The 25006-nt window shown below is 45.0% G+C and overlaps 1 protein-coding gene across 4 annotated transcripts in view; it reads right to left on the reverse strand.

The window, feature by feature from the left end:
* Positions 1-25006, reverse strand: part of LOC137521181 (coagulation factor XIII B chain-like) — a 268933-nt gene that overhangs the window by 143568 nt on the left and 100359 nt on the right. The gene's annotated exons all lie outside the window — the stretch shown is intronic.

Consider the following 25006-nt stretch of genomic DNA (forward strand, 5'->3'; position numbering starts at 1 on the left):
CCCCCTGATCCACGCTACGTAGGTCGGCAGCCGGCCCGGGGGGCTAATGAGCGGGGGGACCCGGCGGATCGGCACGGAGGGCACGGACGGCGTCCTCCATGCCATAAAAGATGAGGCAGGTAATTTACTTTTTTTTAGCATTTTCGCCTCGTAAGTCCTTTAACCACTTGAGGACCCACCCTTTACCCCCCCTTAAGGACCAGCGCTGGTTTGAGTGATCTGTGCTGGGTGGGCTCTGCAGCCCCCAGCACAGATCAGGGTGCAGGCAGGGAGATCAGATTGCCCCCCTTTTTTCCCCCCTATGGGGATGATGTGCTGGGGGGGTCTGATCTCTCCTGCCTGCTGTGGGTGGCGGGGGGGGGGCACCTCAAAGCCCCCCTCCGCGGCGAAATCCTCCCCCTCCCTCTCCTACCTGGCCCCCTCCTGGAGATCCGGCTGCACAGGACGCTATCCGTCCTGTGCAGCCAGTGACAGGCTGTCTCCTGTCACATGGCGGCGATCCCCGGCCGCTGATTGGCCGGGGATCGCCGATCTGCCTTACGGCGTACAAATGTAAACAAAGCGGATTATTTCCGCTTGTGTTTACATCTAGCCTGCGAGCCGCCATCGGCGGCCCGCAGGCTATTCACGGAGCCCCCCGCCGTGATTTGGCAGGAAGCAGCCGCTCGTACGAGCGGCTGCTTCCTGATTAATTAGGCTGCAGCTGGCGACGCAGTACTGCGTCGCTGGTCCTGCAGCTGCCACTTTGCCGACGCACGTTATGAGTGTGCGGTCGGCAAGTGGTTAAGGACCGGGCACTTTTTTTCCATTCAGACCACTGCAGCTTTCACGGTTTATTGCTCGCTCATACAACCTACCACCTAAATGAATTTTGACTCCTTTTCTTGTCACTAATAAAGCTTTCTTTTGGTGCTATTTGATTGCTGCTTCTATTTTTACTTTTTATTATATTCATCAAAAAAGACATGAATTTTGGCAAGAAAATGATTTTTTTAACTTTCTGTGCTGACATTTTTCAAATAAAGTAAAATTTCTGTATACATGCAGCGCGAAAAATGTGGACAAACATGTTTTTGATTAAAAAAAACCCCATTCAGTGTATATTTATTGGTTTGGATAAAAGTTATAGCGTTTACAAACTATGGTGCAAAAAGTGAATTTTCCCATTTTCAAGCATCTATGACTTTTCTGACCCCCTGTCATGTTTCATGAGGGGCTAGAATTCCAGGATAGTATAAATACCCCCCAAATTACCCCATTTTGGAAAGAAGACATCCCAAAGTATTCACTGAGAGGCATAGTGAGTTCATAGAAGATATTATTTTTTGTCATAAATAAGTGGAAAATGACACTTTGTTACAGAAAAAAAAAAAAAAAAAGCTTCTATTTCTATAACTCGCGACAAAAAAAAATGAAATCTGCCACGGACTCACCATGCCCCTCTCTGAATACCTTGAAGTGTCTACTTTCCAAAATGGGGTCATTTGTGAGGTGTGTTTACTGTCCTCGCATTTTGGGGGGTGCTAATTTGTAAGCACCCCTGTAAAGCCTAAAGGTGCTCATTGGACTTTGGGCCCCTTAGCGCAGTTAGGCTGCAAAAAATCACCACACATGTGGTATTGCCGTACTCAGGAGAAGTAGTATAATGTGTTTTGGGGTGTATTTTTTACACATACCGATGCTGGGTGAGAGAAATATTTCTGTAAATGACAATTTTTTAACTTTTTTACACACACTTGTCCATTTACAGAGGTCTTTCTCCCACTCAGCATGGGTATGTGTAAAAATACACCCCAAAACACATTATACTACTTCTCCTGAGTACGGCGATACCACATGTGTGGCACTTTTTTGCACCCTAACTGCGCTAAGGGGCCCAAAGTCCAATGAGTACCTTTAGGATTTCACAGGTCATTTTGAGAAATTTCGTTTCAAGACTACTCCTCACGGTTTAGGGCCCCTAAAATGCCAGGACAGTATAGGAACCCCACAAATGACCCCATTTTAGAAAGAAGAAACCCCAAGGTATTCCGTTAGTAGTACGGTGAATTCATAGAATATTTTATTTTTTGTCACAAGTTAGCGGAAAATGACACTTTGTGAAAAAAACCAATAAAAATCAATTTCCGCTAACTTGTGACAAAAAATAAAATCTTCTATGAACTCACCGTACTAATAACAGAATACCTTGGGGTGTCTTCTTTCTAAAATGGAGTCATTTGTGGAGTTCCTATACTGTCCTGGCATTTTAGGGGCCCTAAACCGTGAGGAGTAGTCTTGAAACAAAATTTCTCAAAATGACCTGTGAAATCCTAAAGGTACTCATTGGACTTTGGGCCCCTTAGCGCAGTTAGGGTGCAAAAAAGTGCCACACATGTGGTATCGCCGTACTCGGGAGAAGTAGTACAATGTGTTTTGGGGTGTATTTTTACACATACCCATGCTGGGTGGGAGAAATAACTCTGTAAATGGACAATTGTGTGTAAAAAAATCAAAAGATTGACATTTACAGAGGTATTTCTCCCACCCAGCATGGGTATGTGTAAAAATACACCCCGAAACACATACTACTTCTCCCGAGTACGGCGATACCACATGTGTGGCACTTTTTTGCACCCTAACTGCGCTAAGGGGCCCAAAGTCCAATGAGTACCTTTAGGATTTCACAGGTCATTTTTGTTTCAAGACTACTCCTCACGGTTTAGGGCCCCTAAAATGCCAGGGCAGTATAGGAACCTCACTAATGACCCCATTTTAGAAAGAAGACACCCAAAGGTATTCCGTTAGGAGTATGGTGAGTTCATAGAAGTTTTTATTTTTTTGTCACAAGTTAGCAGAAATTGATTTTAATTGTTTTTTTTCACAAAGTGTCATTTTCCGCTAACTTGTGACAAAAAATAAAATCTTCTATGAACTCACCATACTCCTAACGGAATACCTTTGGGTGTCTTCTTTCTAGAATGGGGTCATTTGTGGGGTTCCTATACTGCCCTGGCATTTTAGGGGCCCTAAACCGTGAGGAGTAGTCTTGAAACCAAATGTCGCAAAATGACCTGTGAAATCCTAAAGGTACTCATTGGACTTTGGGCCCCTTAGCGTACTTAGGGTGTAAAAAAGTGCCACACATGTGGTACCGCCGTACTCAGGAGAAGTAGTATAATGTGTTTTGGGGTGTATTTTTACACATACCCATGCTGGGTGGGAGAAATATCTCTGTAAATGACAATTGTTTGATTCTTTTTACACACAATTGTCCATTTACAGAGATATTTCTCCCACCCAGCATGGGTATGTGTAAAAATACACCCCAAAACACATTATACTACTTCTCCTGAGTACGGCGATACCACATGTGTGACACTTTTTTGCAGCCTAGGTGCGCTAAGGGGCCCAACGTCCTATTCACAGGTCATTTTGAGGCATTTGTTTTCTAGACTACTCCTCACGGTTTAGGGCCCCTAAAATGCCAGGGCAGTATAGGAACCCTACAAGTGACCCCATTTTAGAAAGAAGACACCCCAAGGTATTCCGTTGGGTGTATGGCGAGTTCATAGAAGATTTTATTTTTTGTCACAAATTAGTGAAAAATGACACTGTGTGAAAAAAAAAAACAATAAAAATCAATTTCCGCTAACTTTTGACAAAAAATAAAATCTTCTATGAACTCGTCATACACCTAACAGAATACATTGGGGTGTCTTTTTTCTAAAATGGGGTCACTTGTGGGGTTCCTATACCGCCCTGGCATTTTACGGGCCCAAAACCGTGAGTAGTCTGGAAACCAAATGTCTCAAAATGACTGTTCAGGGGTATAAGCATCTGCAAATTTTGATGACAGGTGGTGTATGAGGGGGTGAATTTTGTGGAACCGGTCATAAGCAGGGTGGCCTTTTAGATGACAGGTTGTATTGGGCCTGATCTGATGGATAGGAGTGCTAGGGGGGTGACAGGAGGTGATTGATGGGTGTCTCAGGGGGTGGTTAGAGGGGAAAATAGATGCAATCAATGCACTGGGGAGGTGATCGGAAGGGGGTCTGAGGGGGATCTGAGGGTTTGGCCGAGTGATCAGGAGCCCACACGGGGCAAATTAGGGCCTGATCTGATGGGTAGGTGTGCTAGGGGGTGACAGGAGGTGATTCATGGGTGTCTCAAGGTGTGATTAGAGGGGGGAATAGATGCAAGCAATGCACTGGCGAGGTGATCAGGGCTGGGGTCTGAGGGCGTTCTGAGGGTGTGGGTGGGTGATTGAGTGCCCTAGGGGCAGATAGGGGTCTAATCTGATGGATAGCAGTGACAGGGGGTGATTGATGGGTAATTAGTGTGTGTTTGGAGGAGAGAACAGATGTAAACAATGCACTTGGGAGGTGATCTGACGTCGGATCTGCGGGCGATCTATTGGTGTGGGTGGGTGATCAGATTGCCCGCAAGGGGCAGGTTAGTGGCTGATTGATGGGTGGCAGTGACAGGGGGTGATTGATGGGTGGCAGTGCCAGGGGGTGATTGATGGGTGGCAGTGACAGGGGGTGATTGATGGGTGATCAGTGGGTTATTACAGGGAAGAACAGATGTAACTAATGCACTGGCGAATTGATAAGGGGGGGTCTGAGGGCAATCTGAGCGTGTAGGCTGGTGATTGGGTGCCTGCAAGGGGCAGATTAGGGTCTGATCTGATTGGTAACAGTGACAGGTGGTGATAGGGGGTGATTGATGGGTAATTAGTGGGTGTTTAGGGTAGAGAACAGATGTAAACACTGCACTTGGGAGGTGATCTGGCGTCGGATCTGCGGGCGATCTATTGGTGTGGGTGGGTGATCAGATTGCCCGCAAGGGGCAGGTTAGGGGCTGATTGATGGGTGGCAGTGCCAGGGGGTGATTGATGGGTGGCAGTGACAGGGGGTGATTGATGGGTGATTGACAGGTGATCAGTGGGTTATTACAGGGAAGCACAGATGTAAATATTGTACTGGCGAATTGATAAGGGGGGGTCTGAGGGCAATCTGAGCGTGTAGGGTGGTGATTGGGTGCCCGCAAGGGGCAGATTAGGGTCTGATCTGATGGGTTACAGTGACAGGTGGTGATAGGGGGTAATTGATGGGTAGTTAGTGGGTGTTTAGGGTAGAGAACAGATGTAAACACTGCACTTGGGAGGTGATCTGGCGTCGGATCTGCGGGCGATCTATTGGTGTGGGTGGGTGATCAGATTGCCCGCAAGGGGCAGGTTAGGGGCTGATTGATGCGTGGCAGTGCCAGGGGGTGATTGATGGGGTAGCAGTGACAGGGGGTGATTGATGGGTGATTGACAGGTGATCAGTGGGTTATTACAGGGAAGCACAGATGTAAATATTGTACTGGCGAATTGATAAGGGGGGTCTGAGGGCAATCTGAGCGTGTAGGGTGGTGATTGGGTGCCCGCAAGGGGCAGATTAGGGCCTGATCTGATGGGTAACAGTGACAGGTGGTGATAGGGGGTGGTTGATGGGTAATTAGTGGGTGTTTAGGGTAGAGAACAGATGTAAACACTGCACTTGGGAGGTGATCTGGCGTCGGATCTGCGGGCGATCTATTGGTGTGGGTGGGTGATCAGATTGCCCGCAAGGGGCAGGTTAGGGGCTGATTGATGCGTGGCAGTGCCAGGGGGTGATTGATGGGTAGCAGTGACAGGGGGTGATTTATGGGTGATTGACAGGTGATCAGTGGGTTATTACAGGGAAGCACAGATGTAAATATTGTACTGGCGAATTGATAAGGGGGGGGTCTGAGGGCAATCTGAGCGTGTAGGGGGGTGATTGGGTGCCCGCAAGGGGCAGATTAGTGTCTGATCTGATGGGTAACAGTGACAGGTGGTGATAGGGGGTGATTGATGGGTAATTAGTGGGTGTTTAGGGTAGAGAACAGATGTAAACACTACACTTGGGAGGTGATCTGACGTCGGATCTGCAGGCGATCTATTGGTGTGAGTGGGTGATCAGATTGCCCGCAAGGGGCAGGTTAGGGGCTGATTGATGGGTGGCAGTGACAGGGGGTGATTGATGGGTGATTGACAGGTGATCAGGGGGATAGAGGTATACAGTACACAGGGGGGGGGGGGGGGGGGTCTGGGGAGAATCTGAGGGGTGGGGGGGGTGATCAGGAGTCCCCAGGGGGCAGTTTAGGGTTAAAAAAAATAGCGTAGACAGATAGTGACAGAGAGTGATTGATGGGTGATTAAGGGGGTGATTGGGTGTAAACAGGGGTCTGGGGGGTGGGCAGGGGGGGTCTGAGGGGTGCTGTGGGCGATCAGGGGGCAGGGGGGGGGAGATCAGTGTGCTTGGGTGCAGACTAGGGTGGCTGCAGCCTGCCCTGGTGGTCCCTCGGACACTGGGACCACCAGGGCAGGAGGCAGCCTGTATAATACACTTTGTAAACATTACAAAGTGTATTATACACTTTGTATGTGGCGATCGTAGGGTTAACATCCCGCCGACGCTTCCGTATGGCCGGCGGGATGTTGCGGCGGGTGAGCGGAGACAGGCGCCGGCGGAGGATCGCGTCACGGATGACGCGATCGCTCCGCCCATGCCCCTACAAGGACCGCCGCCTTTGGGCATGAGCTGGTCCTTGGGGGTCCGCTTCCCGGCCGCCTCTGTGCGTTAGGCGGTCGGGAAGTGGTTACGGCGGCTACTTACACACTAAGACATTGCGTTAGGTGCTACACTAAGGTCGCATAACGTGCCCCTAACGCAACGCATGGTGGTGGTGGCAGAGGACGTTAGCAAAGAGCCGCGTTAAGCGGAACACTCCGCATCACGTGGTCCCGCCAGTGACATCAGCACAGTGCAGTGAATATTAATTAGCCATGTGGCTAATCACTGCGCCTGTGCAAGCAGGCTAACGCGGCAAAGCCGCTTTAGCGCCGTAGCATGCTGCACTGTAGATTGACGTGCAGCGTTACAATGTAACGCAACGTGGGCACTGTGAACAGCCCATTGCAGTTACATTGCTGTGCATTGGGGAACGTTACAGGCTGCACTAACGTGCGCCTGTAACGTCTTACTGTGAAAGCAGCCTAAAGGAATACTATCGATTCACATATTTTTTTCAATTGACACAGGAATTGTTTGGGAAGTGCTGCTAAGTACTGGTGCATACATTTTAGTAGCAACCTCTTTGTTTACTGTTATCAAAATACTTTCAAACTTTACTGACGCCAAAACTGACGGCAGACTGAGCCATGAGGAGAGGGGAAATTCCCCTCACACTTGATCAGTTAACTCTATGTGTAACTCTGTGTGTGACAAAGAGAGAAAGCTCCCAACAGCTGCAGCTTCTGTGTCCTGTGTTTCTGACTGAAGTGTCTGAAGACAGCAGAGGAAATGTAACTAATTGTCACAGCTTTTAATACTGTTTTTGCTTTCAGAGTTTAATATGTTTGATATTTGCTTTCTGTAGTCTGATATGCAACTCTGGCTGTGCATTAAAGCAGACACCCCTTCTGCAATTGATTTGTCCCAATATAGCTAAATCCTACCCTTTTGCCTCTGAAATTTAACATGAAAAGTAGGAAAATGTTTACACAGCTACTTAGACATTATTTGTACATTGTCATTTTTGAACACTTGGGTATTGATAGTATTCCTTTAAACAACATTTTATAACAAGGTGTAAAAATATCACCTTGGAGAAAAGTCAGGAAAAAAAGTGAATTGCATATGGGCCACTAGCCCATATGCAATTCACTTTTTCTCCTAACATTTCTCCTAGGAGATATTATATCTTTTGTTTAAAATAACTTTTCAGTACTCTGCAATTGTAAAAAAAAAAGTACAAAAAAGTAGGTAAAAAAATACTGTCAAAATTATTTGCTTGCTGATGGATAAAAGGCATCTTACTGATTTGAAAATATCACTTTGGATAAGAACCTAGGAGAAAAAGTGAATTACGGTAGATTGGGCCCCCTGTATCTATCCAATTATTACTCCACATAATCAACTCCTTTATTGAATTATTAATCATATTGTTTTACAGTGTTTTCAATCCCTGTTTGTTGCATCACACCTCTTACCTACAAATTGGAGAGATCGGAAATGGGGGGTTGATGTTAATGCTGCTAAACAAAGCTAATGGCATTCTGCAGTCATGTAACAAGCAGTACAGATACAAGTTAAATCACACAGAAAGAATACCTTGCATGGCAGATAAAGGCACATGGCAGTTACTTTCTGGATGACCCTCGTAGTATCTGTGTTCAGCCTGTGAGAATCTATCTCATGCTGCAAATAGTTTATCAGGGCTCCATTGGTGTAGTGTGTACCTTTTTCCTACAACCTTCCTGTCCAAAACAACTTAATTACAATAGTCTTTAACAGCAAATATTCACAACACCTTCTTCAGTCTAGTACACTGCCTATGTGTAGAGATGTAGAAAACATGAAATTGTTGGTTCGCAAACCTCAAATTTCCACAAAAGTTTGCAAACAGGCAAATCTGGCGAACCGCCATAGACTTCAATGAACAGGCAAATTTTAAAGCCTATAGGGGCTGTTTATGGCCACAAAAGTGATGGAAAAATTGTTTCAAGGGGCCTAGCACAGAAAGAATACCTTGCATGGCAGATAAAGGCACATGGCACTGCAAATAGTTTATCAGGGCTCCATTGGTGTAGTGTGTACCTTTTTCCTACAACCTTCCTGTCCAAAACAACTTAATTACAATAGTCTTTAACAGCAAATATTCACAAATATTCACAACACCTTCTTCAGTCTAGTACACTGCCTATGTGTAGAGATGTAGAAAACATGAAATTGTTGGTTCGCAAAACCTCAAATTTCCACAAAAGTTTGCAAAACGGCAAATCTGGCGAACCGCCATAGACTTCAATGAACATGCAAATTTTAAAGCCTATAGGGGCTGTTTATGGCCACAAAAGTGATGGAAAAATTGTTTCAAGGGGCCTAGCACCTGAACTGTGGCATGCCGGAGGCAATGGCAAAAGTACCACCAAAAATTATGTAGTTGATGCAGTCATGTTTTAACCACTTCCCAACTGAGGGGTTTTACCCCTTCAGCATCCGAGCAATTTTCTCCTTTCAGCGCTCCTTACATTCATTCGCCTATAACTTTATCATTACTTATCGCAATGAAATGAACTATATCTTGTTTTTTTTTCGCCACCAATTAGGCTTTCTTTAGGTGGGACATTATGCCAAGAAAAATTTTATTCTAAATGTGTTTTAATGGGAAAATAGGAAAACATATGGGAAAAAAAACATAATTTTTCAGTTTTCGGCCATTATAGTTTTTAAATAATGCATGCTACTGTAATTAAAACCCATGAAATGTATTTGCCCTTTTGTCCCGGTTATAAAACCATTTAAATTATGTCCCTATCACAATGTTTGGCGCCAATATTTTATTTGGAAATAAAGGTGCATTTTTTTCAGTTTTGCATCCATCCCTAATTACAAGCCCATAGTTTATAAAGTAACAGTGTTGTACCCTCCTGATATAAATATTTAAAAAGTTCAGTCCCTAAGGTAACTATTTATGTATTTTTTTTAATTGTAAATTTTTTATTTTTTTTTTCATTACAAAAAAAAAAAAATGGGGAATGTGGGAGGTAATGAGTTAATTTTTTGTGTATAAGTAATGTATGTGTGTGTGAAAAATAGTTTAGGGTGTAGTTTACTATTTGGCCACAAGATGGCAACAGTTTAATGCAACCTCCAAGCGTCCTTCCGGAAGCTTGGAGGAAGTACAAAGAGGCTGGGATTTTTCTTTTTCACAATGATCGCGCTGCTTAGCGAAAGCAGCAGATCATTGCGGGGACAGAGATCAACGAACGGGAATGTATTTTCCCGTTCATTGATCTCCGGGCAGCGTGCACGATCGCGGGAGTGCGAGCGGGAGAGCGGACAGCGGCGGGGGTACGTATATCTACGCTCCGGGCGGGGAAGTGAAGTCCAAAGGAGCGTAGATATACTGTACGTGGGCGGGGAACTAGTTAATCTCCAAAGGTGGCCACACACGATACAATAAAATGATCCGATTTTACGTCAATTCGATAAAAACGATCGGATCTCCTGAAAAAATCGAAAGCTTTTTTTCATTCGACTGAAAAATTTGATCGGATTTTCTGTTTTCTTCGATTTTTATCGATCTGGAATGCCAGATATTTGTCTTCAATCTTTCTAAAGATTGTATGGTGTGTGTTAGATTGTCAATTTATTAATATACACACCCTAACACTTTTCTCAGAGTTTCCAATCATTTTTATCATAACTGGGGAAAAATTGAACATACGTGTGTGGTACATTAGTCATATTTTTGAAATGTTACAATCGGTCAGAAAAATTGATTGCAATTCTTAAATTGAACAGATATTTAAAAAATTGTATGGTATGTGGCCACCTTAAAGGCAGAAATCACATTACATTCCTAAATTTGTGGAATTAAGTGCTTTAAAACGTCCGGCCTGTGCACACGGCGATAAGGTAGTGAAGGGTTATGCGCGGTTCACACCGACAGACGAAATGCCGCTTTTAATGCACCACAAACAACCACAAAGAGCTTTAGTGATAACGCCAGGTGAGCAAATCATTGTTTTTACTAGCTGACACCTTAAGGACATAAATTAGTCCTCTTGGTGGCAGTCTTTGTGTAGTGGTCACCGTGCTTGTGCGCATGTTCTTGGGAGTGCAGGCCATCGCGGGTTTCCAGCCCCTATGGTTGGGCTGAGGTAGTTCAATGACAGTTAAGTGACCAAAACACTGATTCTGCGCTGAGGCCTTATACAGGGGGCAGTAGTGGATAGTAGATGCCAGTAGTGGTGGTGAAGGATTATTGGGTTATGGTCGGTGCACTACTAGGATCAGCAGACCTGTCTCCAACAGCTAATGTGTGCACTTGACATGCAGGATTGCAATATAGCAATAGCAAGAAAAAGAAAAACAGCCCTCACACGGGTGAACTACCGTAGCACTAAGCACTAACTGCACCTGTCTGCAACAGCTAAAGTGCACTGTGTGAACAGAAGGAAGGGCTCTGGGGTTATATAGATGGTGAATTGGTATTGTAGCAGCCAGAAACTCCACTGGGGACCCAGAAAACAGGCCTACTAACACTTTCCCTATCTGCAGCACAGTCTCCCTGATCTGCCCAGCACAGAAGCCAAACACAGACTGTGAAATGGCTGCTTTGCTGGCTTTCTGAAAGGTGGGGGGCGGTCCAGATGGGAGAAATAGCTGATTGGATGCCATGTGTCTGCTGACTCTGGGGTGAGGGGGTCAAAGTTTGGCTCCATTATAATGTATAAGGGGCGGGGGGAGTACACGCCATGTGTTCGCTGAAGGGACGGACGTGAACACCCGTTGTTCGCCGCAAACTATTCGCCGGGTGAACAGTTTGGGCCATCACTACCTATGTGCTCAATACTATTATAAATGTATGGGCTAAAAATTAGCGATGGACGTACAAATGAAAAAATGTACCTTTATTTCCAAATAAAATATTGTCACCAAACAGTATACTATATAATTTTAATGTTGCAATAACGCGACAAATGGGCAAATAAAATGTGTGGATTTTAATTATGGTAGCATGTATTATTTTAATACTATAATGGCTGAAAAATGAGAAATAATAATGTTTTTTCCATTTTTTCCCTATTATTCCCATCATAATGCATTTAGAATAAAATAATTCTTAACATAATGTACCACCCAAAAATAGCCTAATTGGTAGTGGAAAAAACAAGGTATAGATCATTTATTTGTGATAAGTAGTGGTAAAGTTTTTGGGGAATGAAAAGGAGGAGTGCTTAAAGGGGAAAATTCCTCTTGTCCATAAGGTGAAAAATACCCGCGGGCTGAAATGGTTAAAACACCACTATGTAACATTTTATTGAAACAAATAAAGGGTGCAATAACAAGAATAAAAGAACAAATAGACAATATAGGTCCGTACCTACAGTCACTCAAACATTCAATTAGACCACAATCATACAACCTCCACTCACTGCAGTGAAAAAGTAACTAGGAGGGTCCTGAAAAAGTGTGCAAAAATTGCAAATAGTAAAAAAAACGAAAATGTAAAAACAAAAATATGCAATTAACCTGCTAATAAACTCTGCAGGCTTTTTTAAAAGATTCACCAACCATTAAATGTTATTAAAAGTAGTTAAGCAGTTTGTAGTCATTGCACATTTAATGCAAATCTTATGCAGAATAATGCACTTTAAATTGTTTTTACCTTTGCGTGGGTGAAGTCAATTGAGGAAATAACTGGATAAATGCCCTAATAGAATATAATTTTTCTCTGGAATTTCTCCTGGTTTCTAATAGCTATAGGAGCTGCCATGTTCTCCCCTACCCTTCTAGCTGTCCTTATTTGCAGAAGTCACAGTCACACCTTCCCTCTGGATAAACTCTTTGAAGCAGTTGTCCTAATTGACCACCCCTTCTGTTGATGAAAGGTATTGCTTACTTCTTGCTAATGTGTGCAATAAAACAGTTACATTAGTCCTTAGCTGCCTGAAACCTCTGCAGGGCAGGCTGGCTGAAGTAGGCTAATAAAACCTCTGCACATTTTTAAATGTAAAAAGAAAAATTAAAATGGAAGTGTTTTAATAATGAGACATATTGTTGGCATGCATTTTTAATGTGCTGAGATGCCCTGGGTGCTAAAAATGGTGCTCGGTTCACTTTAATAAACAGAAATCATGTTTAGTGTTTACTGTAGGTAAAACTCAGTTTGCAAAATGGATGTTAAATGAGGGCTAACATGTGTTAAAGAGACTCTGTAACAAAATTTTCAGCCTTAGTTCTTCTATCCTATAAGTTCCTTTGCCTGTTCTAATGTGCTCTGGCTTACTGCAGCCTTTCCTAATTGCACAGTGGCTGTGTTATCTCTGTTATATGATCTAATCTGTTTCCTTCTGTCGGGCTAAGGCTTGAATGTGTGGAATGTGCAGGGCTGCTTGTGATTGGATAGAAGCGATACACACCCTCTGCAGGCCCCCTGCAGGCTCTGTATGACTCACACACTCTGCTTATGTGAGCCTATCACAAGCTGGTTAGTTTGTTTGTAAACACTGCCTAAAACTGTTAATTACAACATAGCAAGGAAATGAGCAGCGCTACCTAAAAACAGACAAGTGCCTACCTGCAAAAGAGTGCAAGCCCCACTTGTGGGGTCGAATACACACCGAGCATACACATGACCTGTCTACCACTGGAGGATGTCGGTTTCCTGTAACAACTTGCATGTAACCTATTAAAGGGACACTTAAGTCAAACAAAAAAAATGAGTTTTACTCACCTGGGGCTTCCAATAGCCCCCTGCAGCTGTCCGGTGCCCTCGCCATCTCCCTCCGATCCTCCTGGCCCCGCCGGCAGCCACTTCCTGTTTCGGTGACAGGAGCTGACAGGCTGGGGACGCAAGTGATTCTTCGCGTTCCTGGCCACAATAGCGCCATCTATGCTGCTATAACATATATCATATACCATATAGCAGCATAGAGGGTGCTAATGTGTCTGGGAACGCGAAGAATCACTCGCGTCCCCAGCCTGTCAGCTCCTGTCACCGAAACAGGAAGTGGCTGCCGGCGGGGCCAGGAGGATCGGAGGGAGACGGCGAGGGCACCGGACAGCTGCAGGGGGCTATTGGAAGCCCTAGGTGAGTAAAACTCATTTTTTTTGTTTGACTTAAGTGTCCCTTTAAGTACTCGTCCCTCCCACTGCGAAGAAGTCAATCCTCCATGGGAGGGGCCTAACACTAACTAAATCCTAACCTATGTATATGCATAGCTTGGGTGCGCTACCAAGTTAAATTGAAAAATCGAAAATTGCGCAAAAAGGTGGATCAGCGCAACACCAGGCTGCCTCCGAATGGCCTCCAATCAGAGGTGCGCTGAGCCCCCCCAGGAACTACAAACGCACCTTGAACCCTTGTTAATTACAAGCCAGGATTGCAGCAGAGAGTGGCAGAAACAGCACAGAGGGGCCCAGAAGAACATAATGAATAGAATGGTATGCTTTTTGCTGTAAAAATTTTAGAGTACAGATTCTGAAAACTGATGGTAGATCCATGCTCCCTCTAGGACAGAGGTGACGTCACACTGTTTGAAAGGAAGCGTGGATCTACAAGCAGTGTTACTCTTTACAGGAGAAACCACAGCGCACTTAAAGGAAAACTTAAGTAAAAAAAAAAAAATGACATTTACTCACCTGGGGCATCCCTCAGCACCCCGAAGCTGGATGGTGCCCTCGCAGCCCCGCTCCGATCGTCCTGTCCCCGCCGGCGGCTACTTCCGGTTCGGCGACAGCCGCCGACAGGCTGGGAACGCGGCTGTTTTTCCGCGTTCCCAGCCGCTGCTATCACCCTCTATGCTGCTATAGCGTAGAGGGTGCAGCATAGAGGGTGATAGCAGCGGCTGGGAATGCGGAAAAACAGCCGCGTTCCCAGCCTGTCGGCGGCTGTCGCCGAACCGGAAGTAGCCGCCGGCGGGGACAGGACGATCGGAGCGGGGCTGCGAGGGCACCATCCAGCTTCGGGGTGCTGAGGGATGCCCCAGGTGAGTAAATGTCATTTTTTTTTTTTGACTTAAGTTTTCCTTTAAAGGAACTGGATGTGACTTAATTGATTTTATGTAATGTTGTGTTATGCACAAACTGTAAGAGAATTGTCGTTATTAGAAAGGGCAGCGCAGCAGTTTTATTGAAATTGTTTTAATAGTACCTGCTATTTGATGTGCAGCAGCAGCCCTGTACTGGATTGAAACCAATTTTCCGTATAAGTTGTTTATCAAGTAATTACCTATAACGTAGTGTGGTTATTTAGTGATGAAATGGATGCTTTCACTTTAAGGAATAGATCTGAGGTTGATATATCAGGGATTTTCTCCAAAGACCCCAAACAATTACCACAGGGGGAAAATATGGAAGGGATGTTTAAAAACTTGCACCATTTAATGATCAAGGAACAAACAGCCTGGTGGGACCTGGCTAGTCTGAAACGATATACTGAGGATGGTATAGTACCAAAACTATATAGATGGGACCTGTTGATAAATGATGGGGAAAACAATGACACTAATGATGCTGAGTTGGGGGAATTTTTTAATAAGTGTGGCTTGGAATTGTTAAAAATATTGGGAAGACGAAAGAAAGACAGATTAGATAGGTTGGAAGGGGAAATAGAGGACCTTAAAAAAGCATTGGGCCCCTATAAGGAGCAGGAGCAATATACTAAGCAAATGGGAGACTTAACCCAAGTATTGATCAAAAATGAAAAAGAAATTGTGGAAATTAGACAAAAAAGATTTCAGAATGATTGGGCTGATTATAGTGAAAAACGGGCCTATAAATGGCAACAAAAAAAGGGGGGTCCCCAGCCAAGCCGGATACAATAGAGAGTAATCAAGGTTCAAATACTGGGGTGGAGCCAGCTTTGGGGGGGGGAGTCCATATGCAGCAGGTCCACATTGAACAGACCAGAAACCCCTCAGGTGGGGGGGTGGGTGGTTGGGGCGGTGCCAGACCTAGACAACCCGTACCCCGAGATGACTGGCAGCAGTCACCAAGGGGCCCCAGAGAAGTGAGACCTGACAAACAGCTTAGACACCCGCCCAGGGGGGGGGGGGGGTACGGAGGGGGGCATCTGCACCCTCCCAGGGGCATGGGACGGGGACTGCCATATGACCCGGGACATCAAAGAAATGGGGGGCAGGTTCCCCTATATAATAGGTATGAACCCTTTAATCTTGCTGATGATCGTTTTTTTGAATTACAGAGACGGGAGGGTTGGAACCCTATAGACAGGTGGGAGGGCAGGGGGGGCATAAAGAGAGGAATAGAAGAGGAAATAGAGGAGGATATAGAGAGCAAAAGAAGAAGAGATTGAAAGGGAAAGGAATATTTAACATCAGTGGGGTGGATCTAACTAAAGATCAGGTGGATTTACTTGATAGAGGGTTAAATTATGCTCCGGAAAAAACTCTGAATAGATTTGAAACCTATGTGGATATAAATAAGTATATACGGAAATTGAATATGAAAAAGTATTTTTTGAGCAAACCAGTAGCAGTGGGAGCTAATGAGGCATCGCAGAATAGGTATAAACATACTACCCTGAGGAACAAATCATTATTTAACCCACAGGATACAGGGAAGAGCAGCACCCTTGATACATTCAAGAGAGCGGTTTTAAGGGATGTAGAAAAAATTGAGACTAAATATAGTAGGGGGAAAAGAATTATGGAGCAACAGATTAGAGATCTGGTGGATGAAAAGAATATAGTGTTGAAGCCAGCAGATAAGGGGGGGGGGGGGGGGTTGGTCGTTATGAGCAAAACCCAGTATAAAGATGAAATGGAGAGAATATTGAGTGATGGGCAAACATATGAAAAGCTACCCGGTAATCCAATTGTAGCACACAAGAGTTCCCTTAGGGATATTCATGTTGGAAGGTGAGCGGGAGGGAATTATCAGTACTCAAGAATTCAAATATTTGCTTCCCAATGTGCCCAGGACTCCAGTTATTTATTTTAATCCGAAGATACATAAAGATACACAGAACCCTCCCGGCCGACCGATTGTTAGTGGGGTGGAATCCCTTACACAACGAGTTGGTGAATATATTGATATCTTTTTGCAAGAGGAGGTTAGAAAATTACCCGCACTATTAAAAGACACCAAACATTTGTTGCGTAAATTAGTAGACGTTAAGGTGAACCCCGATGATTGGCTGATAACAGCGGATGTCTCATCATTGTATACAGTGATACCTCATGTCAAAGGTATGCAAGTGGTATATGAGGCATTGATGAGGGGTGCTGTGTTAGATGAGAGACAGATTCAATTCATCATGGATTTACTCAAATTCTCATTAGGGCACAATTATTTTTGGTATGAGGGGGAATTTTTTGTGCAGAGGGGGGGCTGCGCTATGGGGGCGAAGTATGCACCCAGCGTGGCGAATTTATATATGGGGAGATGGGAAGAGTTAATACTGAATAGTGATGTAAATAAGAGGATCATACATTGGTCTTGGTTCATTGATGATTTGATATTTATCTGGAGGGGTCCTAAGGAGGAATTGGATGCATTTTGTAGGGAGATGAATGAATTTTGGGAAGAGATTAAACTCACGTTCACGGTAAGTATGGATAGGGTACAATTTTTGGACTTGGAAATGTGGAAGTGGGAGGGTAGTTTAGTTACTAAAACGTATTTTAAAGCAACGGACAGAAATGGGTATATCCCTATGTCTAGTTGCCATCATGAAAGATGGCTCAAAAATATCCCTAAGGGACAATTTGTCCGTCTCAAGAGGAATTGCACTTTTCAATCAGATTATGAGAGTCAAAGCAAACTGCTGATTGAGCGGTTCGTGGAAAAGGGTTACGACAGAGGACAGACAGAGAGGGTAGCTATTGAAGTGGGGGGGTTTGATAGGGGGGCACTAACTAGTGAAACTCAAAGGCTTCCCACTAACCAACATGAATATGCCATCCAGCTGGGGTTCAATCGGCAATATAGGCAAGTGGAAAGAGCGGTCAACAAGCATTGGAACATAATTAAAATGGATGGGACACTGGGCAAGTATTTGCCAGTTAAGCCATCCTTTATTTACAGGAGGGCACCAAACCTGAAAACTCAAGTAGTCACTAGTTATATAGATCCACCTCCAAGATCAGATGGAACTGACCTATTGGGCCAAAAGGGCTTTTTTCCTTGCAGAAAGTGCAGGGGTTGTCGTGAAGCTAGTGCAGTGAGGGGAGATCAGTTTGTGGGGAGGAATTCTGGGCGAATACACAAGGTTAAACAATGCATTACCTGCACCACAGTGGGAGTGGTCTATGTACTTTGGTGCCCATGTGGCCTGGAGTATGTGGGCCGCACCATGAGGGTACTGCACAAAAGAATAGGGGAGCATCTTTATAATATAGGTAGGGGGTTTGAATCACATAGTGTCTCAAAACACTTTAAAGAATGTCATGGATGTGATCATTCTCTGTTAAAGTTTATGGGAGTGGAGAAATGGGTTCCAAAGTGGAGGGATTCGAGTAAACAGAGGGACATATCGAGGGCGGAGGGTAGATGGATCCATGATTTGAAAGCCCTAGCACCCACTGGATTGAACATTGAGTTTGATTTAAACTGTTATATTGCAAATGATTAGGGTGAGGAAGTTAGATGTATATCCAGTAGATGGCGGCAGTATGGGGGATGTGGGTAGTGGTATAGGAAAACTGGAAGGGTAATGATGAAATGAGTAGGTTCATAACAATGTGATGTTTTGGTAGGGAGCACTGTTCATATGATATATGGGATAGTAAATGATGGAGCATCTAGTGCCATGTATTGTGAGGCATGTGATGGCGGTGAGACCGTTGGTAATTGCGGAGGGGAGGGGCGGGCGGAGAGCGGTATATCTGCGGCTGGCGTACTGGCAACGCTAGCCCCTGATGAGTCCTGGTGACAAAACGCGTAGGGCGGAGCCAGTACGCCTGACGCAGGTCACGTGGTTGGAGTTGCGGAAGTCCGGAGGCGCGGGAGCCGGCAGTGCGGGACGCCGCGAACGGCTGGAAAAGCTTTCAAGCGTCTGAAACCGAGGAACTTACCGCTGTGACAAGCTACTCTATTCCCTAGAGGGATCTTGTAAGTGTTCTGAGTGCGCGAGAGGCGCAGTGTGTTTTTATGTTGGAACTGACATACTGCGCGATGATGTATTTGCATGTGTTTTATTAAAGGCTGCTTTTATCAGAATTGGATATGGTCACTGAAGGTCTGAGTGATACATATGTGCTGATGTGAGATTACCACCTGTGATACGGTGGAAGCCATCTGGTGAGCCTTTTAACCTTTAGGGGAGCGGGGATAACGTGTGAGCACCTTATCACCTGCACTGAGGAGTGTGTTGTACTTGTTGATCATACAGTATTACGCTATGTGGAGTTGTTTTCTATACAGGTCATCATTGAGCGCGCAGTGGAGTGCATAGCACCAGAAGACAGTGTACAGCTCTGTTTACCGAAGCAACGATGGGACTATTATCTAGTCTCCACCTACCACAAAACGGACTAGAGAGAAAAAGCTCATCTGCCAAGCTTCTGTATTGCCCTCTGATGTATTTATCCATGTTAATCAGGTCATCTCTCAGTCGACATTTTTCCAAGCTAAATAACCCCAGTTTGTCCAACCTTTCTTGATAAGTGAGCTCTTCCATCTTTCTAATTTAGTTGCCCGTCTTTGTACCCGTCCTAGAAGGTCAATGTCCTTTCTATAGTGTAGTGCCCCAAACTGTATCCCATACTCCACATGTTGCCTCACAAGTGATTTATACAGAGGGAGTAGTATACTAGCATCTTGAGATATTATTTCCCGTTTTATGCATCCCAGAATTTTATTTGCTTTCACTACCGCTGCTTGGCATTGTATACGATTACCTAACTTGTTTTCAAGCAGTATTCCTAAGTCCTTCTCCAAGTCTGATGTTCCCAACTGTATGACATGTATTTTATATGGTGATCTACCATTGGTATGTCCAAGGTGCATGACTTTACATTTATCAACATTACATTTAATCTGCCAAGTGCCTGCCCATATGGCCATGTTGTCAAGATCCCACTTGAAAGAGAATCACAGAAAATAAGATAAAGTGGCCGATTGATAACTGAACTCAACTCCTTTAATACTCGGGGGTGGATGCCATCTGGGCCAGATGCCTTGTCTATCTTAATCTTATTTAATTGTGCCTTCCTGTGTTAGGCAATTCATACTGAATGAGGTAGATTGGGAACAACTCAGGGCTATATTATGTGCTAAAGGCATGACCTTGGTAAAGACAGAAGCAAAGCAAGCATTTATAATTTCTGCTTTAGCGCTATCAAGTTTCCTGGCTGATCTTAAAGAGACTCCGTAACAAAAATTGCATCCTGTTTTTTATCATCCTACAAGTTCCAAAAGCTATTCTAATGTGTTCTGGCTTACTGCAGCACTTTCTACTATCACAGTCTCTGTAATAAATCAATGTATCTTTCCCTTGTCAGACTTGTCGGCCTGTGTCTGGAAGGCTGCCAAGTTCTTCAGTGTTGTGGTTCTGCTATGAACTCCCCCTTCCAGGCCCCTCTATGCACACTGCCTGTGTATTATTTAGATTAGGGCAGCTACTCTCTTCTCTCTTATCTTTTACAAGCTGGATAAATCGTCCTCTGAGCTGGCTGCGCTTTCACATACTGAGGAATTACAGACAAAGGCAAAGCTGTTTGCATGAAGAAACGAGCAGCCTGAAACTTCAGTGCATGAGAACTGCAGGGGGAAAGAAACACACAAATGATCTCTTGAGATTCAAAAGGAAGGGTGTATACAGCCTGCTTGTGTATGGATGTATTTTCTATGTGTGGACATACTGTACATCAACCTACTTCCTGTTTTGGTGGCCATTTTCTTTGTTTATAAACAAACTTTTTAGAACTGTTTTTAACCACTTTTAATGCGGCAAGGAGCGGCGAAATTGTGACAGAGGGTAATAGGAGATGTCCCCTAACGCACTGGTATGTTTACTTTTGTGCGATTTTAACAATACAGATTCTCTTTAAGTCCTATATTCTCGACCTTCTTTCTCTTAGAATTTATATATTTGTAAAACCTGTTAGGTTTGACTTTATATCACTAGGTTTTTAGGTTTGACTTTAAATCACTAGCCACTTTTTTAAGCTTCTAGTTTCACAAGTCTGATTACTATTTTGCAGTTTTTGTTACATTCCCTATAATTCTTTAGTGCAGATGCAATCCCCTCATTCTTTAGGACAATAAAGGCATTCCTTTTACTCCTATCCATGTCTAAAACAGTATTTATCCATACTGGCCATTTCATTTTTTTTATCTAGAATTCTACAATAGTCATTAAGTATCTGTTTGAAAGTTTGCCATTTACTTTCAGTGTCCTTGTCCTGTAATTTACTCTCCCAGTTCACCAGTCTTAGCGAGTCCCTGAGCTTGTTAAAGTTAGCCTATTTAGTTGTCCCCTTGTTCACAACCCTGTTGAGTTGTAAGTCAAATGTTACTATATTATGGTCACTATTTCCCAAATGTTCTTGAACTTGCACATTAGATATAGCATCTGGTCTATTTGAAATGAACAAATCAGAGCAGAGCATTACCCCTGGTTGGTTCGGTTACCATCTGAGTTAAGTAATTGTCTTGCAGTGTTGATATAAATCTTTCACTTTTACTAGAGCGAGTGGCCTCAATTTCCCAGTTAAAGGATTACTATCGACTCACATATTTTTTTCAATTGACACAGGAATTGTTTGGGAAGTGCTGCTAAGTACTGGTGTATTGTAACGATATGTGTCAGCGAAACTGAGTTCTGATTATAAGGTGATCTGCAGAATCACCTATAATGCAGATATATACTTGATTATATGGTGATCTGCAGAATCACCAATAATGCAAGTATACCAGGCAATCAGATGTAGTCTAACAGGAAGTATTGTGCTTGGTGCAACAGTAGTATTGATAGATTTAGCAATACCTCACCAGAGGAGCTGGTGGGCACTAACAGTACAGAGCCCCTCACCAGAGTCAGGGCCCTCTGGTGAGAGTAGAGTGGTCAGACGGATCGGGTTCGGCAACAGGCAGGCAGATACAGTACAGAATCAGAAAGCAGAGGCAGAACGGTGAACAGGCAGAGTCGGCAACTAGATCAGATGGGCAAAAGTACAGTAGCGTAGAGCAAGGGATAGTCAGGAGTAAGCCAAAGTCATACACAGATAATACCAAACAATATAACAATATCCTAGACTAGGTGTGAAGTCCTTGGTTTCAACACCTGGGATCTAGTCTAAGGTCTGAGCGCTAACACGACAGTATTCACGACAGCAGACAGCGAGCTACTGAGAGCTTGCTCCCTTTATGCTGGCAGGGGACTCCAGGCATGCCCCCACCAGCCAGACCAATCAGGAGCGAGGAGCGTTCCTGGTGACGTCAGCCGACCCATAGGTCAGATGATGCGTCTTCGAGACGCGTAAAGGTCTCGCCGCTGGCCGTGCGCGCGCATAGCTCTGACGCTATGCGCCGGCGACAGGCCAGTGCGCGGCGGACCGAGCTAAGCGGCGGGGACGGCAGAGACCGTATCCCTGCCGCTCGTTACATTACCCCCCCCCTTGAGGCGTAGACTCCGGACACGTCCCACAAGGCTTCTCAGGATGCAAATCATGGAACTTTTTCTTAAGGTTCTCCGCATGCATGCGGCTACTTGGTACCCAAGACCTCTCCTCGGGCCCATACCCCTTCCAATGAACAAGGTACTGGGGAAGGAATTTACATGCACAGCTGGTTTTAATAGCGACACGTGGAATGATTTTACCCCTTTCATACTGGGTGGCAGGGAAATGATATAAGAAATATTATTAATCTTTTTAGAAACAGGGTATGGCCCTATAAACCTGGGGCCCAGCTTCGCCGAAGGCTGTTTAAGGGCCAGATGTCGGGTCGATACCAACACCATGTCTCCTGGCTCAAATTCCCATTCCACTGACCGCTTTCTATCAGCCTGTTTCTTTTGTGTCTGAAAAGCCTTTTCTAAATTCCTCTTAACCATAACCCAAATCTTCTTCAAGGTCCCCTGCCAATCCTCCAGAGCTGGAAAAGGGGAAGACACCACCGGCAAAGGAGAAAATTTGGGAGATCTCCCCGTTACCACCTGAAAGGGAGAGAAGCCCGAGGAAGAACTTTTCAGGTTATTATGCGCAAACTCTGCGAATGGTAAAAATTTTGCCCATTCCAGTTGTGCATTGGATACGTAGCATCTGAGAAATTGCTCCAACGACTGGTTAACCCTTTCAGTCTGTCCATTAGTCTGTGGGTGATAACCCGAGAAAAACGACAGGTCCATCCCAAGATGACGACAGAATGCTCTCCAGAATCTGGACACGAACTGAACTCCCCTATCTGACACCACATTCTCCGGGATGCCATGCAACCGAAAAATATGCTGAATGAAGAGACCTGCCAGCTCTTGGGCCGAGGGGAGTCCTTCCAGAGGAATGAAGTGAGCCCTTTTACTGAACCTGTCGACCACCACCCAAATGACTGTGTTACCCTTGGACCTGGGGAGTTCCCCCACAAAGTCCATGGACAAATGGGTCCATGGTTCCTTAGGCACTGGCAAGGATTGCAGCGAGCCGCCAGGAGCCTGACGAGAGGGTTTACTGCTAGCACAAATGGAACATTCCTTTACAAATTCCCTACAATCTAGGGCCAGAGAAGGCCACCAGACACATCTGGAAAGCAAATCCTGTGTTCCAGCAGCCCCAGGGTGTCCTGCATTCTTATGAGCATGAAACAATTGTAAGATCTGCAGGCGGAAAGGAAGTGGTACAAATAGAACCCCATCGGGCTTTCCTTCGGGAACGTCTTGTTGCTAGGGACCTAAAGTGATGGACTAATCTTCCCAAGTCTCCGAGACTGCCAGGACTATCTTTTCTGGCAGGATATTCTCCGGAGCTGAGGACTGTACTGTCTCAGACTCATAACATCTAGACAGAGCGTCTGCCTTGACGTTTTTACTTCCTAGTTTGTATGTAATGACAAACCTGAACCTCGCGAAGAACAAGGACCAACGGGCCTGTCGTGGACTAAGCCTCTTGGCCCCCTCAATATATTCTAAATTCTTATGGTCAGTATAGACCGTGATCGTATGTTCTGCTCCCTCGAGCCAATGGCGCCATTCCTCAAACACGAGTTTGACCGCCAAGAGCTTGCGGTTCCCAATATCGTAATTTCTCTCGGCAGGAGTGAATTTCCGAGAGAAAAAGGCACACGGATGTAATCTGCCCTGAAGTCCTGAGTGTTGAGATAGTACCGCCCCAACCTCTACTTCAGACGCATCCACCTCTACGATAAAGGGAAAATTGATATTAACATGTCGCAAAATGGGAGCGGAACAGAACAATTTCTTCAATGTAGCAAAAGCAGCATATGCTTCTGGTGACCAATTATAAGTGTCTGCCCCCTTTTTGGTAAGTTCTGTGAGGGGTGATACCACAGAGGAAAATCCTTCAATAAACTTCCTATAGTAGTTGGCGAATCCAAGGAACCTCTGGAGTGCCTTCAACCCCAACGGTTGTGGCCACTCCAGTACAGCAGATACCTTACTGGGGTCCATAGTGAGACCAGCAGTAGAGATGACATATCCCAAAAAAGGAACTTCGGAGACTTCGAAGAGGCATTTCTCTAGTTTTGCATATAAAGAGTTCTGTCTCAGTTTTCTCAACACATATTTCACATGTTCCCTGTGTTCGGCTAAACTGGATGAAAAAATGAGTATGTGGGGCGTGGCCTGGCTATGGAGCAGTGAGGACGCGCGGCTCCTGAGCTCCACAGAGTCCGATCATCCTGCCTGATCCAGTCAGCTTCAGACAGCCTTTTTCCCTGCTCCTTCGGCAGACAACTGCTACCGAGTCCCTCTGGAACACTCGGAGACAGAAATATGGCATCCTCCAAGGCTGGCTCGCCCGCAGCACGCCTGGCGAAATATGCGCATGGCTCCAAAGATGGCGGCGGTGCTTCCTCCCCCTCCGCCATACATGCGGCCCAGGACCTCCTAAATGACACGATCCCACTGGAAGGGGTAGAGGAGGAAAGCTGCAGATCGCCCTCACCACCGGCTACCACCCGCAGTGAGTACAAGTAGAAAGCTGCAAAGATAGGAGCTGAGCCTGGGGACAAGATGGCCGCTGCTGCAGCACTAGGCCCTAATATAGATGCGGAGCCCTCTAGAATGCAACTCTTAGAGGCCATCCTGGAGCTAAAATCCTCCTCATCAGGCAAACTGGACACTATACAGTCGGAACTGACCCTTGTGAAAGCAGATATGCACAAGCTTAGAGATCGCACTAGCGAGGCGGAAAAACGTATCAGTGACCTAGAGGACGACATGAGGCCACTACAGTCAGATGTGCACTACCATAATAAGCTTGCAGACACCCATTCCTTTAAGCTCTCTGACCTTGAGAACAGATCTA

The sequence above is a fragment of the Hyperolius riggenbachi genome, chromosome 6 (assembly GCF_040937935.1).
Source record: "Hyperolius riggenbachi isolate aHypRig1 chromosome 6, aHypRig1.pri, whole genome shotgun sequence".
Taxonomy (NCBI): domain Eukaryota; kingdom Metazoa; phylum Chordata; class Amphibia; order Anura; family Hyperoliidae; genus Hyperolius; species Hyperolius riggenbachi.